Genomic DNA, 14,043 nt, shown 5'->3' on the forward strand with positions numbered 1-14,043 from the left:
ATACGGCAGAGCCCGGATAGCTCAGTCGGTAGAGCGTTAGGCTTTTAACCTAACGGTCCTGGGTTCGAGCCCCAGTTCGGGCGGGTAAATGTAGCGATTTTTTATTCGTTGTCAGTTTTATAACTAACGGCAATGTAACGTCTTTTCCGCTTTGAGAAACGCTCAATTTGCTTAGTCTGGATAACCTTAAACAAATCATTTAACGGTCCGGGGTAGAGCCGCAGCTTGAAAGCCGTTCCTTTAATTTGAACTTAAGAAACGTTCGGCCGATCTGATTAAGGATATATTCGTGACCTTGAAAAAAAACGGAAGTTATGTAATTCGAAATCCAAAAATTAAACTATTTACCGACGTTCGTCTGGCATTGATAGAGATGACAATTGGTCACTGTCACCAACATTATTTATCGTCGGCGATAATTTAATTTTTAAAAAAAAGTTTTGTTTTCAAAAAATATTCCCGTTTTTTTCTTTTTCATAGCAACTCTTTTTCATGTTAGTTTAAACAAAAGCCAAAAGAATCGAGTTTGACTTTCTTGGGTGGTCTGATAATCAAACCCTGCTCTTAAACGCAACCCTACGACGGTTTTCCGCGGGTACTTTTGCTTGCTGCATTTCTGCCCTAAGCCGCTACGTACCTCGTTAAGAAACCTGGTTCACTTCGAGCTCCCCCGAGCGCACCATATTGACGGTAAACTTCGAGCGGACGTTAAATCTCCACAGCGTGATGATCATCAGAGTCCCCACCCTCACACCATCCTCGAATTCCGACTTCCAAGACGCTGGATTACAAGAGGACGCCACTCCTCCCAGTCAACGACGCTTCTCGAGTTGCGACCTTTCAATCGTTAGAACGTCCCTAACGAAATATGGTTAAAATGTTATATTAACTGGAGAGAATAAATGTCTCGTCCATTACCACATTTTTCATGAAGATAGAATACGGCAGAGCCCGGATAGCTCAGTCGGTAGAGCGTTAGGCTTTTAACCTAACGGTCCTGGGTTCGAGCCCCAGTTCGGGCGGGTAAATGTAGCGACTTTTTATTCGTTGTCAGTTTTATAACTAACGGCAATGTAACGTCTTTTCCGCTTTGAGAAACGCTCAATTTGCTTAGTCTGGAGAACCTTAAACAAATCATTTAACGGTCCGGGGTAGAGCCGCAGCTTGAAAGCCGTTCCTTTAATTTGAACTTAAGAAACGTTCGGCCGATCTGATTAAGGATATATTCGTGACCTTGAAAAAAAACGGAAGTTATGTAATTCGAAATCCAAAAATTAAACTATTTACCGACGTTCGTCTGGCATTGATAGAGTCGACAATTGGTCACTGTCACCAACATTATTTATCGTCGGCGATAATTTAATTTTTAAAAAAAAGTTTTGTTTTCAAAAAATATTCCCGTTTTTTTCTTTTTCATAGCAACTCTTTTTCATGTTAGTTTAAACAAAAGCCAAAAGAATCGAGTTTGACTTTCTTGGGTGGTCTGATAATCAAACCCTGCTCTTAAACGCAACCCTACGACGGTTTTCCGCGGGTACTTTTGCTTGCTTCATTTCTGCCCTAAGCCGCTACGTACCTCGTTAAGAAACCTGGTTCACTTCGAGCTCCCCCGAGCGCACCATATTGACGGTAAACTTTGAGCGGACGTTAAATCTCCACAGCGTGATGATCATCAGAGTCTCCACCCTCACACCATCCTCGAATTCCGACTTCCAAGACGCTGGATTACAAGAGGACGCCACTCCTCCCAGTCAACGACGCTTCTCGAGTTGCGACCTTTCAATCGTTAGAACGTCCCTAACGAAATATGGTTAAAATGTTATATTAACTGGAGAGAATAAATGTCTCGTCCATTACCACATTTTTCATGAAGATAGAATACGGCAGAGCCCGGATAGCTCAGTCGGTAGAGCGTTAGGCTTTTAACCTAACGGTCCTGGGTTCGAGCCCCAGTTCGGGCGGGTAAATGTAGCGACTTTTTATTCGTTGTCAGTTTTATAACTAACGGCAATGTAACGTCTTTTCCGCTTTGAGAAACGCTCAATTTGCTTAGTCTGGAGAACCTTAAACAAATCATTTAACGGTCCGGGGTAGAGCCGCAGCTTGAAAGCCGTTCCTTTAATTTGAACTTAAGAAACGTTCGGCCGATCTGATTAAGGATATATTCGTGACCTTGAAAAAAAACGGAAGTTATGTAATTCGAAATCCAAAAATTAAATTATTTACCGACGTTCGTCTGGCATTGATAGAGATGACAATTGGTCACTGTCACCAACATTATTTATCGTCGGCGATAATGGAATTTTTTAAAAAAAGTTTTGTTTTCAAAAAATATTCCCGTTTTTTTCTTTTTCATAGCAACTCTTTTTCATGTTAGTTTAAACAAAAGCCAAAAGAATCGAGTTTGACTTTCTTGGGTGGTCTGATAATCAAACCCTGCTCTTAAACGCAACCCTACGACGGTTTTCCGCGGGTACTTTTGCTTGCTGCATTTCTGCCCTAAGCCGCTACGTACCTCGTTAAGAAACCTGGTTCACTTCGAGCTCCCCCGAGCGCACCATATTGACGGTAAACTTCGAGCGGACGTTAAATCTCCACAGCGTGATGATCATCAGAGTCTCCACCCTCACACCATCCTCGAATTCCGACTTCCAAGACGCTTGATTACAAGAGGACGCCACTCCTCCCAGTCAACGACGCTTCTCGAGTTGCGACCTTTCAATCGTTAGAACGTCCCTAACGAAATATGGTTAAAATGTTATATTAACTGGAGAGAATAAATGTCTCGTCCATTACCACATTTTTCATGAAGATAGAATACGGCAGAGCCCGGATAGCTCAGTCGGTAGAGCGTTAGGCTTTTAACCTAACGGTCCTGGGTTCGAGCCCCAGTTCGGGCGGGTAAATGTAGCGATTTTTTATTCGTTGTCAGTTTTATAACTAACGGCAATGTAACGTCTTTTCCGCTTTGAGAAACGCTCAATTTGCTTAGTCTGGATAACCTTAAACAAATCATTTAACGGTCCGGGGTAGAGCCGCAGCTTGAAAGCCGTTCCTTTAATTTGAACTTAAGAAACGTTCGGCCGATCTGATTAAGGATATATTCGTGACCTTGAAAAAAAACGGAAGTTATGTAATTCGAAATCCAAAAATTAAACTATTTACCGACGTTCGTCTGGCATTGATAGAGTCGACAATTGGTCACTGTCACCAACATTATTTATCGTCGGCGATAATTTAATTTTTAAAAAAAAGTTTTGTTTTCAAAAAATATTCCCGTTTTTTTCTTTTTCATAGCAACTCTTTTTCATGTTAGTTTAAACAAAAGCCAAAAGAATCGAGTTTGACTTTCTTGGGTGGTCTGATAATCAAACCCTGCTCTTAAACGCAACCCTACGACGGTTTTCCGCGGGTACTTTTGCTTGCTTCATTTCTGCCCTAAGCCGCTACGTACCTCGTTAAGAAACCTGGTTCACTTCGAGCTCCCCCGAGCGCACCATATTGACGGTAAACTTTGAGCGGACGTTAAATCTCCACAGCGTGATGATCATCAGAGTCTCCACCCTCACACCATCCTCGAATTCCGACTTCCAAGACGCTGGATTACAAGAGGACGCCACTCCTCCCAGTCAACGACGCTTCTCGAGTTGCGACCTTTCAATCGTTAGAACGTCCCTAACGAAATATGGTTAAAATGTTATATTAACTGGAGAGAATAAATGTCTCGTCCATTACCACATTTTTCATGAAGATAGAATACGGCAGAGCCCGGATAGCTCAGTCGGTAGAGCGTTAGGCTTTTAACCTAACGGTCCTGGGTTCGAGCCCCAGTTCGGGCGGGTAAATGTAGCGACTTTTTATTCGTTGTCAGTTTTATAACTAACGGCAATGTAACGTCTTTTCCGCTTTGAGAAACGCTCAATTTGCTTAGTCTGGAGAACCTTAAACAAATCATTTAACGGTCCGGGGTAGAGCCGCAGCTTGAAAGCCGTTCCTTTAATTTGAACTTAAGAAACGTTCGGCCGATCTGATTAAGGATATATTCGTGACCTTGAAAAAAAACGGAAGTTATGTAATTCGAAATCCAAAAATTAAATTATTTACCGACGTTCGTCTGGCATTGATAGAGATGACAATTGGTCACTGTCACCAACATTATTTATCGTCGGCGATAATGGAATTTTTTAAAAAAAGTTTTGTTTTCAAAAAATATTCCCGTTTTTTTCTTTTTCATAGCAACTCTTTTTCATGTTAGTTTAAACAAAAGCCAAAAGAATCGAGTTTGACTTTCTTGGGTGGTCTGATAATCAAACCCTGCTCTTAAACGCAACCCTACGACGGTTTTCCGCGGGTACTTTTGCTTGCTGCATTTCTGCCCTAAGCCGCTACGTACCTCGTTAAGAAACCTGGTTCACTTCGAGCTCCCCCGAGCGCACCATATTGACGGTAAACTTCGAGCGGACGTTAAATCTCCACAGCGTGATGATCATCAGAGTCTCCACCCTCACACCATCCTCGAATTCCGACTTCCAAGACGCTTGATTACAAGAGGACGCCACTCCTCCCAGTCAACGACGCTTCTCGAGTTGCGACCTTTCAATCGTTAGAACGTCCCTAACGAAATATGGTTAAAATGTTATATTAACTGGAGAGAATAAATGTCTCGTCCATTACCACATTTTTCATGAAGATAGAATACGGCAGAGCCCGGATAGCTCAGTCGGTAGAGCGTTAGGCTTTTAACCTAACGGTCCTGGGTTCGAGCCCCAGTTCGGGCGGGTAAATGTAGCGATTTTTTATTCGTTGTCAGTTTTATAACTAACGGCAATGTAACGTCTTTTCCGCTTTGAGAAACGCTCAATTTGCTTAGTCTGGATAACCTTAAACAAATCATTTAACGGTCCGGGGTAGAGCCGCAGCTTGAAAGCCGTTCCTTTAATTTGAACTTAAGAAACGTTCGGCCGATCTGATTAAGGATATATTCGTGACCTTGAAAAAAAACGGAAGTTATGTAATTCGAAATCCAAAAATTAAACTATTTACCGACGTTCGTCTGGCATTGATAGAGATGACAATTGGTCACTGTCACCAACATTATTTATCGTCGGCGATAATTTAATTTTTAAAAAAAAGTTTTGTTTTCAAAAAATATTCCCGTTTTTTTCTTTTTCATAGCAACTCTTTTTCATGTTAGTTTAAACAAAAGCCAAAAGAATCGAGTTTGACTTTCTTGGGTGGTCTGATAATCAAACCCTGCTCTTAAACGCAACCCTACGACGGTTTTCCGCGGGTACTTTTGCTTGCTGCATTTCTGCCCTAAGCCGCTACGTACCTCGTTAAGAAACCTGGTTCACTTCGAGCTCCCCCGAGCGCACCATATTGACGGTAAACTTCGAGCGGACGTTAAATCTCCACAGCGTGATGATCATCAGAGTCCCCACCCTCACACCATCCTCGAATTCCGACTTCCAAGACGCTGGATTACAAGAGGACGCCACTCCTCCCAGTCAACGACGCTTCTCGAGTTGCGACCTTTCAATCGTTAGAACGTCCCTAACGAAATATGGTTAAAATGTTATATTAACTGGAGAGAATAAATGTCTCGTCCATAACCACATTTTTCATGAAGATAGAATACGGCAGAGCCCGGATAGCTCAGTCGGTAGAGCGTTAGGCTTTTAACCTAACGGTCCTGGGTTCGAGCCCCAGTTCGGGCGGGTAAATGTAGCGACTTTTTATTCGTTGTCAGTTTTATAACTAACGGCAATGTAACGTCTTTTCCGCTTTGAGAAACGCTCAATTTGCTTAGTCTGGAGAACCTTAAACAAATCATTTAACGGTCCGGGGTAGAGCCGCAGCTTGAAAGCCGTTCCTTTAATTTGAACTTAAGAAACGTTCGGCCGATCTGATTAAGGATATATTCGTGACCTTGAAAAAAAACGGAAGTTATGTAATTCGAAATCCAAAAATTAAACTATTTACCGACGTTCGTCTGGCATTGATAGAGTCGACAATTGGTCACTGTCACCAACATTATTTATCGTCGGCGATAATTTAATTTTTAAAAAAAAGTTTTGTTTTCAAAAAATATTCCCGTTTTTTTCTTTTTCATAGCAACTCTTTTTCATGTTAGTTTAAACAAAAGCCAAAAGAATCGAGTTTGACTTTCTTGGGTGGTCTGATAATCAAACCCTGCTCTTAAACGCAACCCTACGACGGTTTTCCGCGGGTACTTTTGCTTGCTTCATTTCTGCCCTAAGCCGCTACGTACCTCGTTAAGAAACCTGGTTCACTTCGAGCTCCCCCGAGCGCACCATATTGACGGTAAACTTTGAGTGGACGTTAAATCTCCACAGCGTGATGATCATCAGAGTCTCCACCCTCATACCATCCTCGAATTCCGACTTCCAAGACGCTGGATTACAAGAGGACGCCACTCCTCCCAGTCAACGACGCTTCTCGAGTTGCGACCTTTCAATCGTTAGAACGTCCCTAACGAAATATGGTTAAAATGTTATATTAACTGGAGAGAATAAATGTCTCGTCCATTACCACATTTTTCATGAAGATAGAATACGGCAGAGCCCGGATAGCTCAGTCGGTAGAGCGTTAGGCTTTTAACCTAACGGTCCTGGGTTCGAGCCCCAGTTCGGGCGGGTAAATGTAGCGACTTTTTATTCGTTGTCAGTTTTATAACTAACGGCAATGTAACGTCTTTTCCGCTTTGAGAAACGCTCAATTTGCTTAGTCTGGAGAACCTTAAACAAATCATTTAACGGTCCGGGGTAGAGCCGCAGCTTGAAAGCCGTTCCTTTAATTTGAACTTAAGAAACGTTCGGCCGATCTGATTAAGGATATATTCGTGACCTTGAAAAAAAACGGAAGTTATGTAATTCGAAATCCAAAAATTAAACTATTTACCGACGTTCGTCTGGCATTGATAGAGATGACAATTGGTCACTGTCACCAACATTATTTATCGTCGGCGATAATGGAATTTTTTAAAAAAAGTTTTGTTTTCAAAAAATATTCCCGTTTTTTTTCTTTTTCATAGCAACTCTTTTTCATGTTAGTTTAAACAAAAGCCAAAAGAATCGAGTTTGACTTTCTTGGGTGGTCTGATAATCAAACCCTGCTCTTAAACGCAACCCTACGACGGTTTTCCGCGGGTACTTTTGCTTGCTGCATTTCTGCCCTAAGCCGCTACGTACCTCGTTAAGAAACCTGGTTCACTTCGAGCTCCCCCGAGCGCACCATATTGACGGTAAACTTCGAGCGGACGTTAAATCTCCACAGCGTGATGATCATCAGAGTCTCCAACCTCACACCATCCTCGAATTCCGACTTCCAAGACGCTGGATTACAAGAGGACGCCACTCCTCCCAGTCAACGACGCTTCTTGAGTTGCGACCTTTCAATCGTTAGAACGTCCCTAACGAAATATGGTTAAAATGTTATATTAACTGGAGAGAATAAATGTCCCGTCCATTACCACATTTTTCATGAAGATAGAATACGGCAGAGCCCGGATAGCTCAGTCGGTAGAGCGTTAGGCTTTTAACCTAACGGTCCTGGGTTCGAGCCCCAGTTCGGGCGGGTAAATGTAGCGATTTTTTATTCGTTGTCAGTTTTATAACTAACGGCAATGTAACGTCTTTTCCGCTTTGAGAAACGCTCAATTTGCTTAGTCTGGCTAACCTTAAACAAATCATTTAACGGTCCGGGGTAGAGCCGCAGCTTGAAAGCCGTTCCTTTAATTTGAACTTAAGAAACGTTCGGCCGATCTGATTAAGGATATATTCGTGACCTTGAAAAAAAACGGAAGTTATGTAATTCGAAATCCAAAAATTAAACTATTTACCAACGTTCGTCTGGCATTGATAGAGATGACAATTGGTCACTGTCACCAACATTATTTATCGTCGGCGATAATGGAATTTTTAAAAAAAAGTTTTGTTTTCAAAAAATATTCCCGTTTTTTTCTTTTTCATAGCAACTCTTTTTCATGTTAGTTTAAACAAAAGCCAAAAGAATCGAGTTTGACTTTCTTGGGTGGTCTGATAATCAAACCCTGCTCTTAAACGCAACCCTACGACGGTTTTCCGCGGGTACTTTTGCTTGCTGCATTTCTGCCCTAAGCCGCTACGTACCTCGTTAAGAAACCTGGTTCACTTCGAGCTCCCCCGAGCGCACCATATTGACGGTAAACTTCGAGCGGACGTTAAATCTCCACAGCGTGATGATCATCAGAGTCTCCACCCTCACACCATCCTCGAATTCCGACTTCCAAGACGCTGGATTACAAGAGGACGCCACTCCTCCCAGTCAACGACGCTTCTCGAGTTGCGACCTTTCAATCGTTAGAACGTCCCTAACGAAATATGGTTAAAATGTTATATTAACTGGAGAGAATAAATGTCTCGTCCATTACCACATTTTTCATGAAGATAGAATACGGCAGAGCCCGGATAGCTCAGTCGGTAGAGCGTTAGGCTTTTAACCTAACGGTCCTGGGTTCGAGCCCCAGTTCGGGCGGGTAAATGTAGCGACTTTTTATTCGTTGTCAGTTTTATAACTAACGGCAATGTAACGTCTTTTCCGCTTTGAGAAACGCTCAATTTGCTTAGTCTGGAGAACCTTAAACAAATCATTTAACGGTCCGGGGTAGAGCCGCAGCTTGAAAGCCGTTCCTTTAATTTGAACTTAAGAAACGTTCGGCCGATCTGATTAAGGATATATTCGTGACCTTGAAAAAAACGGAAGTTATGTAATTCGAAATCCAAAAATTAAACTATTTACCGACGTTCGTCTGGCATTGATAGAGATGACAATTGGTCACTGTCACCAACATTATTTATCGTCGGCGATAATGGAATTTTTTAAAAAAAGTTTTGTTTTCAAAAAATATTCCCGTTTTTTTCTTTTTCATAGCAACTCTTTTTCATGTTAGTTTAAACAAAAGCCAAAAGAATCGAGTTTGACTTTCTTGGGTGGTCTGATAATCAAACCCTGCTCTTAAACGCAACCCTACGACGGTTTTCCGCGGGTACTTTTGCTTGCTTCATTTCTGCCCTAAGCCGCTACGTACCTCGTTAAGAAACCTGGTTCACTTCGAGCTCCCCCGAGCGCACCATATTGACGGTAAACTTTGAGCGGACGTTAAATCTCCACAGCGTGATGATCATCAGAGTCTCCACCCTCACACCATCCTCGAATTCCGACTTCCAAGACGCTGGATTACAAGAGGACGCCACTCCTCCCAGTCAACGACGCTTCTCGAGTTGCGACCTTTCAATCGTTAGAACGTCCCTAACGAAATATGGTTAAAATGTTATATTAACTGGAGAGAATAAATGTCTCGTCCATTACCACATTTTTCATGAAGATAGAATACGGCAGAGCCCGGATAGCTCAGTCGGTAGAGCGTTAGGCTTTTAACCTAACGGTCCTGGGTTCGAGCCCCAGTTCGGGCGGGTAAATGTAGCGACTTTTTATTCGTTGTCAGTTTTATAACTAACGGCAATGTAACGTCTTTTCCGCTTTGAGAAACGCTCAATTTGCTTAGTCTGGAGAACCTTAAACAAATCATTTAACGGTCCGGGGTAGAGCCGCAGCTTGAAAGCCGTTCCTTTAATTTGAACTTAAGAAACGTTCGGCCGATCTGATTAAGGATATATTCGTGACCTTGAAAAAAAACGGAAGTTATGTAATTCGAAATCCAAAAATTAAACTATTTACCGACGTTCGTCTGGCATTGATAGAGATGACAATTGGTCACTGTCACCAACATTATTTATCGTCGGCGATAATGGAATTTTTTAAAAAAAGTTTTGTTTTCAAAAAATATTCCCGTTTTTTTTCTTTTTCATAGCAACTCTTTTTCATGTTAGTTTAAACAAAAGCCAAAAGAATCGAGTTTGACTTTCTTGGGTGGTCTGATAATCAAACCCTGCTCTTAAACGCAACCCTACGACGGTTTTCCGCGGGTACTTTTGCTTGCTGCATTTCTGCCCTAAGCCGCTACGTACCTCGTTAAGAAACCTGGTTCACTTCGAGCTCCCCCGAGCGCACCATATTGACGGTAAACTTCGAGCGGACGTTAAATCTCCACAGCGTGATGATCATCAGAGTCTCCAACCTCACACCATCCTCGAATTCCGACTTCCAAGACGCTGGATTACAAGAGGACGCCACTCCTCCCAGTCAACGACGCTTCTTGAGTTGCGACCTTTCAATCGTTAGAACGTCCCTAACGAAATATGGTTAAAATGTTATATTAACTGGAGAGAATAAATGTCCCGTCCATTACCACATTTTTCATGAAGATAGAATACGGCAGAGCCCGGATAGCTCAGTCGGTAGAGCGTTAGGCTTTTAACCTAACGGTCCTGGGTTCGAGCCCCAGTTCGGGCGGGTAAATGTAGCGATTTTTTATTCGTTGTCAGTTTTATAACTAACGGCAATGTAACGTCTTTTCCGCTTTGAGAAACGCTCAATTTGCTTAGTCTGGCTAACCTTAAACAAATCATTTAACGGTCCGGGGTAGAGCCGCAGCTTGAAAGCCGTTCCTTTAATTTGAACTTAAGAAACGTTCGGCCGATCTGATTAAGGATATATTCGTGACCTTGAAAAAAAACGGAAGTTATGTAATTCGAAATCCAAAAATTAAACTATTTACCGACGTTCGTCTGGCATTGATAGAGATGACAATTGGTCACTGTCACCAACATTATTTATCGTCGGCGATAATGGAATTTTTAAAAAAAAGTTTTGTTTTCAAAAAATATTCCCGTTTTTTTCTTTTTCATAGCAACTCTTTTTCATGTTAGTTTAAACAAAAGCCAAAAGAATCGAGTTTGACTTTCTTGGGTGGTCTGATAATCAAACCCTGCTCTTAAACGCAACCCTACGACGGTTTTCCGCGGGTACTTTTGCTTGCTGCATTTCTGCCCTAAGCCGCTACGTACCTCGTTAAGAAACCTGGTTCACTTCGAGCTCCCCCGAGCGCACCATATTGACGGTAAACTTCGAGCGGACGTTAAATCTCCACAGCGTGATGATCATCAGAGTCTCCACCCTCACACCATCCTCGAATTCCGACTTCCAAGACGCTGGATTACAAGAGGACGCCACTCCTCCCAGTCAACGACGCTTCTCGAGTTGCGACCTTTCAATCGTTAGAACGTCCCTAACGAAATATGGTTAAAATGTTATATTAACTGGAGAGAATAAATGTCCCGTCCATTACCACATTTTTCATGAAGATAGAATACGGCAGAGCCCGGATAGCTCAGTCGGTAGAGCGTTAGGCTTTTAACCTAACGGTCCTGGGTTCGAGCCCCAGTTCGGGCGGGTAAATGTAGCGATTTTTTATTCGTTGTCAGTTTTATAACTAACGGCAATGTAACGTCTTTTCCGCTTTGAGAAACGCTCAATTTGCTTAGTCTGGATAACCTTAAACAAATCATTTAACGGTCCGGGGTAGAGCCGCAGCTTGAAAGCCGTTCCTTTAATTTGAACTTAAGAAACGTTCGGCCGATCTGATTAAGGATATATTCGTGACCTTGAAAAAAAACGGAAGTTATGTAATTCGAAATCCAAAAATTAAACTATTTACCGACGTTCGTCTGGCATTGATAGAGATGACAATTGGTCACTGTCACCAACATTATTTATCGTCGGCGATAATGGAATTTTTTAAAAAAAGTTTTGTTTTCAAAAAATATTCCCGTTTTTTTTCTTTTTCATAGCAACTCTTTTTCATGTTAGTTTAAACAAAAGCCAAAAGAATCGAGTTTGACTTTCTTGGGTGGTCTGATAATCAAACCCTGCTCTTAAACGCAACCCTACGACGGTTTTCCGCGGGTACTTTTGCTTGCTGCATTTCTGCCCTAAGCCGCTACGTACCTCGTTAAGAAACCTGGTTCACTTCGAGCTCCCCCGAGCGCACCATATTGACGGTAAACTTCGAGCGGACGTTAAATCTCCACAGCGTGATGATCATCAGAGTCTCCAACCTCACACCATCCTCGAATTCCGACTTCCAAGACGCTGGATTACAAGAGGACGCCACTCCTCCCAGTCAACGACGCTTCTTGAGTTGCGACCTTTCAATCGTTAGAACGTCCCTAACGAAATATGGTTAAAATGTTATATTAACTGGAGAGAATAAATGTCCCGTCCATTACCACATTTTTCATGAAGATAGAATACGGCAGAGCCCGGATAGCTCGGTCGGTAGAGCGTTAGGCTTTTAACCTAACGGTCCTGGGTTCGAGCCCCAGTTCGGGCGGGTAAATGTAGCGATTTTTTATTCGTTGTCAGTTTTATAACTAACGGCAATGTAACGTCTTTTCCGCTTTGAGAAACGCTCAATTTGCTTAGTCTGGAGAACCTTAAACAAATCATTTAACGGTCCGGGGTAGAGCCGCAGCTTGAAAGCCGTTCCTTTAATTTGAACTTAAGAAACGTTCGGCCGATCTGATTAAGGATATATTCGTGACCTTGAAAAAAAACGGAAGTTATGTAATTCGAAATCCAAAAATTAAACTATTTACCAACGTTCGTCTGGCATTGATAGAGATGACAATTGGTCACTGTCACCAACATTATTTATCGTCGGCGATAATGGAATTTCTAAAAAAAAGTTTTGTTTTCAAAAAATATTCCCGTTTTTTTCTTTTTCATAGCAACTCTTTTTCATGTTAGTTTAAACAAAAGCCAAAAGAATCGAGTTTGACTTTCTTGGGTGGTCTGATAATCAAACCCTGCTCTTAAACGCAACCCTACGACGGTTTTCCGCGGGTACTTTTGCTTGCTGCATTTCTGCCCTAAGCCGCTACGTACCTCGTTAAGAAACCTGGTTCACTTCGAGCTCCCCCGAGCGCACCATATTGACGGTAAACTTCGAGCGGACGTTAAATCTCCACAGCGTGATGATCATCAGAGTCTCCACCCTCACACCATCCTCGAATTCCGACTTCCAAGACGCTGGATTACAAGAGGACGCCACTCCTCCCAGTCAACGACGCTTCTCGAGTTGCGACCTTTCAATCGTTAGAACGTCCCTAACGAAATATGGTTAAAATGTTATATTAACTGGAGAGAATAAATGTCTCGTCCATTACCACATTTTTCATGAAGATAGAATACGGCAGAGCCCGGATAGCTCAGTCGGTAGAGCGTTAGGCTTTTAACCTAACGGTCCTGGGTTCGAGCCCCAGTTCGGGCGGGTAAATGTAGCGATTTTTTATTCGTTGTCAGTTTTATAACTAACGGCAATGTAACGTCTTTTCCGCTTTGAGAAACGCTCAATTTGCTTAGTCTGGATAACCTTAAACAAATCATTTAACGGTCCGGGGTAGAGCCGCAGCTTGAAAGCCGTTCCTTTAATTTGAACTTAAGAAACGTTCGGCCGATCTGATTAAGGATATATTCGTGACCTTGAAAAAAAACGGAAGTTATGTAATTCGAAATCCAAAAATTAAACTATTTACCGACGTTCGTCTGGCATTGATAGAGATGACAATTGGTCACTGTCACCAACATTATTTATCGTCGGCGATAATGGAATTTTTTAAAAAAAGTTTTGTTTTCAAAAAATATTCCCGTTTTTTTCTTTTTCATAGCAACTCTTTTTCATGTTAGTTTAAACAAAAGCCAAAAGAATCGAGTTTGACTTTCTTTGGTGGTCTGATAATCAAACCCTGCTCTTAAACGCAACCCTACGACGGTTTTCCGCGGGTACTTTTGCTTGCTGCATTTCTGCCCTAAGCCGCTACGTACCTCGTTAAGAAACCTGGTTCACTTCGAGCACCCCGAGCGCACCATATTGACGGTAAACTTCGAGCGGACGTTAAATCTCCACAGCGTGATGATCATCAGAGTCTCCACCCTCACACCATCCTCGAATTCCGACTTCCAAGACGCTGGATTACAAGAGGACGCCACTCCTCCCAGTCAACGACGCTTCTTGAGTTGCGACCTTTCAATCGTTAGAACGTCCCTAACGAAATATGGTTAAAATGTTATATTAACTGGAGA

At 42.3% G+C, this 14,043-nt stretch overlaps 30 non-coding genes across 30 annotated transcripts; 15 read left to right on the forward strand and 15 right to left on the reverse strand.

The window, feature by feature from the left end:
- Positions 1-10: 10 nt before the first annotated feature.
- Positions 11-83, forward strand: TRNAK-UUU (transfer RNA lysine (anticodon UUU)). Its single transcript has one exon. It is a non-coding gene; the product is annotated as a tRNA-Lys (tRNA).
- Positions 84-514: 431 nt separating this feature from the next.
- Positions 515-813, reverse strand: LOC149965610 (signal recognition particle RNA). The gene has a single exon (XR_016473616.1).
- A 136-nt stretch (positions 814-949) lies between these two features.
- TRNAK-UUU (transfer RNA lysine (anticodon UUU)) lies at positions 950-1,022 on the forward strand. Its single transcript has one exon. It is a non-coding gene; the product is annotated as a tRNA-Lys (tRNA).
- Positions 1,023-1,453: 431 nt separating this feature from the next.
- Positions 1,454-1,752, reverse strand: LOC149965612 (signal recognition particle RNA). Its single transcript, XR_016473007.1, has one exon.
- A 136-nt stretch (positions 1,753-1,888) lies between these two features.
- Positions 1,889-1,961, forward strand: TRNAK-UUU (transfer RNA lysine (anticodon UUU)). The gene has a single exon. It is a non-coding gene; the product is annotated as a tRNA-Lys (tRNA).
- A 431-nt stretch (positions 1,962-2,392) lies between these two features.
- On the reverse strand, positions 2,393-2,691 carry LOC149965614 (signal recognition particle RNA). Its single transcript, XR_016474588.1, has one exon.
- Positions 2,692-2,827: 136 nt separating this feature from the next.
- On the forward strand, positions 2,828-2,900 carry TRNAK-UUU (transfer RNA lysine (anticodon UUU)). The gene has a single exon. It is a non-coding gene; the product is annotated as a tRNA-Lys (tRNA).
- Positions 2,901-3,331: 431 nt separating this feature from the next.
- LOC149965616 (signal recognition particle RNA) lies at positions 3,332-3,630 on the reverse strand. The gene has a single exon (XR_016473009.1).
- Positions 3,631-3,766: 136 nt separating this feature from the next.
- TRNAK-UUU (transfer RNA lysine (anticodon UUU)) lies at positions 3,767-3,839 on the forward strand. The gene has a single exon. It is a non-coding gene; the product is annotated as a tRNA-Lys (tRNA).
- Positions 3,840-4,270: 431 nt separating this feature from the next.
- On the reverse strand, positions 4,271-4,569 carry LOC149965618 (signal recognition particle RNA). The gene has a single exon (XR_016474599.1).
- A 136-nt stretch (positions 4,570-4,705) lies between these two features.
- TRNAK-UUU (transfer RNA lysine (anticodon UUU)) lies at positions 4,706-4,778 on the forward strand. Its single transcript has one exon. It is a non-coding gene; the product is annotated as a tRNA-Lys (tRNA).
- A 431-nt stretch (positions 4,779-5,209) lies between these two features.
- Positions 5,210-5,508, reverse strand: LOC149965620 (signal recognition particle RNA). Its single transcript, XR_016473618.1, has one exon.
- A 136-nt stretch (positions 5,509-5,644) lies between these two features.
- On the forward strand, positions 5,645-5,717 carry TRNAK-UUU (transfer RNA lysine (anticodon UUU)). Its single transcript has one exon. It is a non-coding gene; the product is annotated as a tRNA-Lys (tRNA).
- Positions 5,718-6,148: 431 nt separating this feature from the next.
- LOC149965622 (signal recognition particle RNA) lies at positions 6,149-6,447 on the reverse strand. Its single transcript, XR_016473106.1, has one exon.
- A 136-nt stretch (positions 6,448-6,583) lies between these two features.
- Positions 6,584-6,656, forward strand: TRNAK-UUU (transfer RNA lysine (anticodon UUU)). Its single transcript has one exon. It is a non-coding gene; the product is annotated as a tRNA-Lys (tRNA).
- Positions 6,657-7,088: 432 nt separating this feature from the next.
- On the reverse strand, positions 7,089-7,387 carry LOC149965624 (signal recognition particle RNA). The gene has a single exon (XR_016474036.1).
- Positions 7,388-7,523: 136 nt separating this feature from the next.
- TRNAK-UUU (transfer RNA lysine (anticodon UUU)) lies at positions 7,524-7,596 on the forward strand. Its single transcript has one exon. It is a non-coding gene; the product is annotated as a tRNA-Lys (tRNA).
- Positions 7,597-8,027: 431 nt separating this feature from the next.
- On the reverse strand, positions 8,028-8,326 carry LOC149965626 (signal recognition particle RNA). Its single transcript, XR_016473668.1, has one exon.
- A 136-nt stretch (positions 8,327-8,462) lies between these two features.
- TRNAK-UUU (transfer RNA lysine (anticodon UUU)) lies at positions 8,463-8,535 on the forward strand. Its single transcript has one exon. It is a non-coding gene; the product is annotated as a tRNA-Lys (tRNA).
- Positions 8,536-8,965: 430 nt separating this feature from the next.
- Positions 8,966-9,264, reverse strand: LOC149965628 (signal recognition particle RNA). Its single transcript, XR_016473011.1, has one exon.
- Positions 9,265-9,400: 136 nt separating this feature from the next.
- On the forward strand, positions 9,401-9,473 carry TRNAK-UUU (transfer RNA lysine (anticodon UUU)). Its single transcript has one exon. It is a non-coding gene; the product is annotated as a tRNA-Lys (tRNA).
- Positions 9,474-9,905: 432 nt separating this feature from the next.
- On the reverse strand, positions 9,906-10,204 carry LOC149965630 (signal recognition particle RNA). The gene has a single exon (XR_016474040.1).
- A 136-nt stretch (positions 10,205-10,340) lies between these two features.
- TRNAK-UUU (transfer RNA lysine (anticodon UUU)) lies at positions 10,341-10,413 on the forward strand. Its single transcript has one exon. It is a non-coding gene; the product is annotated as a tRNA-Lys (tRNA).
- Positions 10,414-10,844: 431 nt separating this feature from the next.
- On the reverse strand, positions 10,845-11,143 carry LOC149965632 (signal recognition particle RNA). The gene has a single exon (XR_016473669.1).
- A 136-nt stretch (positions 11,144-11,279) lies between these two features.
- TRNAK-UUU (transfer RNA lysine (anticodon UUU)) lies at positions 11,280-11,352 on the forward strand. Its single transcript has one exon. It is a non-coding gene; the product is annotated as a tRNA-Lys (tRNA).
- Positions 11,353-11,784: 432 nt separating this feature from the next.
- Positions 11,785-12,083, reverse strand: LOC149965634 (signal recognition particle RNA). The gene has a single exon (XR_016474045.1).
- A 136-nt stretch (positions 12,084-12,219) lies between these two features.
- On the forward strand, positions 12,220-12,292 carry TRNAK-UUU (transfer RNA lysine (anticodon UUU)). The gene has a single exon. It is a non-coding gene; the product is annotated as a tRNA-Lys (tRNA).
- Positions 12,293-12,723: 431 nt separating this feature from the next.
- LOC149965636 (signal recognition particle RNA) lies at positions 12,724-13,022 on the reverse strand. Its single transcript, XR_016473670.1, has one exon.
- A 136-nt stretch (positions 13,023-13,158) lies between these two features.
- Positions 13,159-13,231, forward strand: TRNAK-UUU (transfer RNA lysine (anticodon UUU)). The gene has a single exon. It is a non-coding gene; the product is annotated as a tRNA-Lys (tRNA).
- A 431-nt stretch (positions 13,232-13,662) lies between these two features.
- On the reverse strand, positions 13,663-13,960 carry LOC149965638 (signal recognition particle RNA). Its single transcript, XR_016473170.1, has one exon.
- Between the last annotated feature and the right edge of the window lie 83 nt (positions 13,961-14,043).

Source organism: Leiobunum rupestre, chromosome 1, assembly GCF_980474605.1.
Source record: "Leiobunum rupestre chromosome 1, qqLeiRupe1.1.hap1, whole genome shotgun sequence".
NCBI lineage: Eukaryota > Metazoa > Arthropoda > Arachnida > Opiliones > Sclerosomatidae > Leiobunum > Leiobunum rupestre.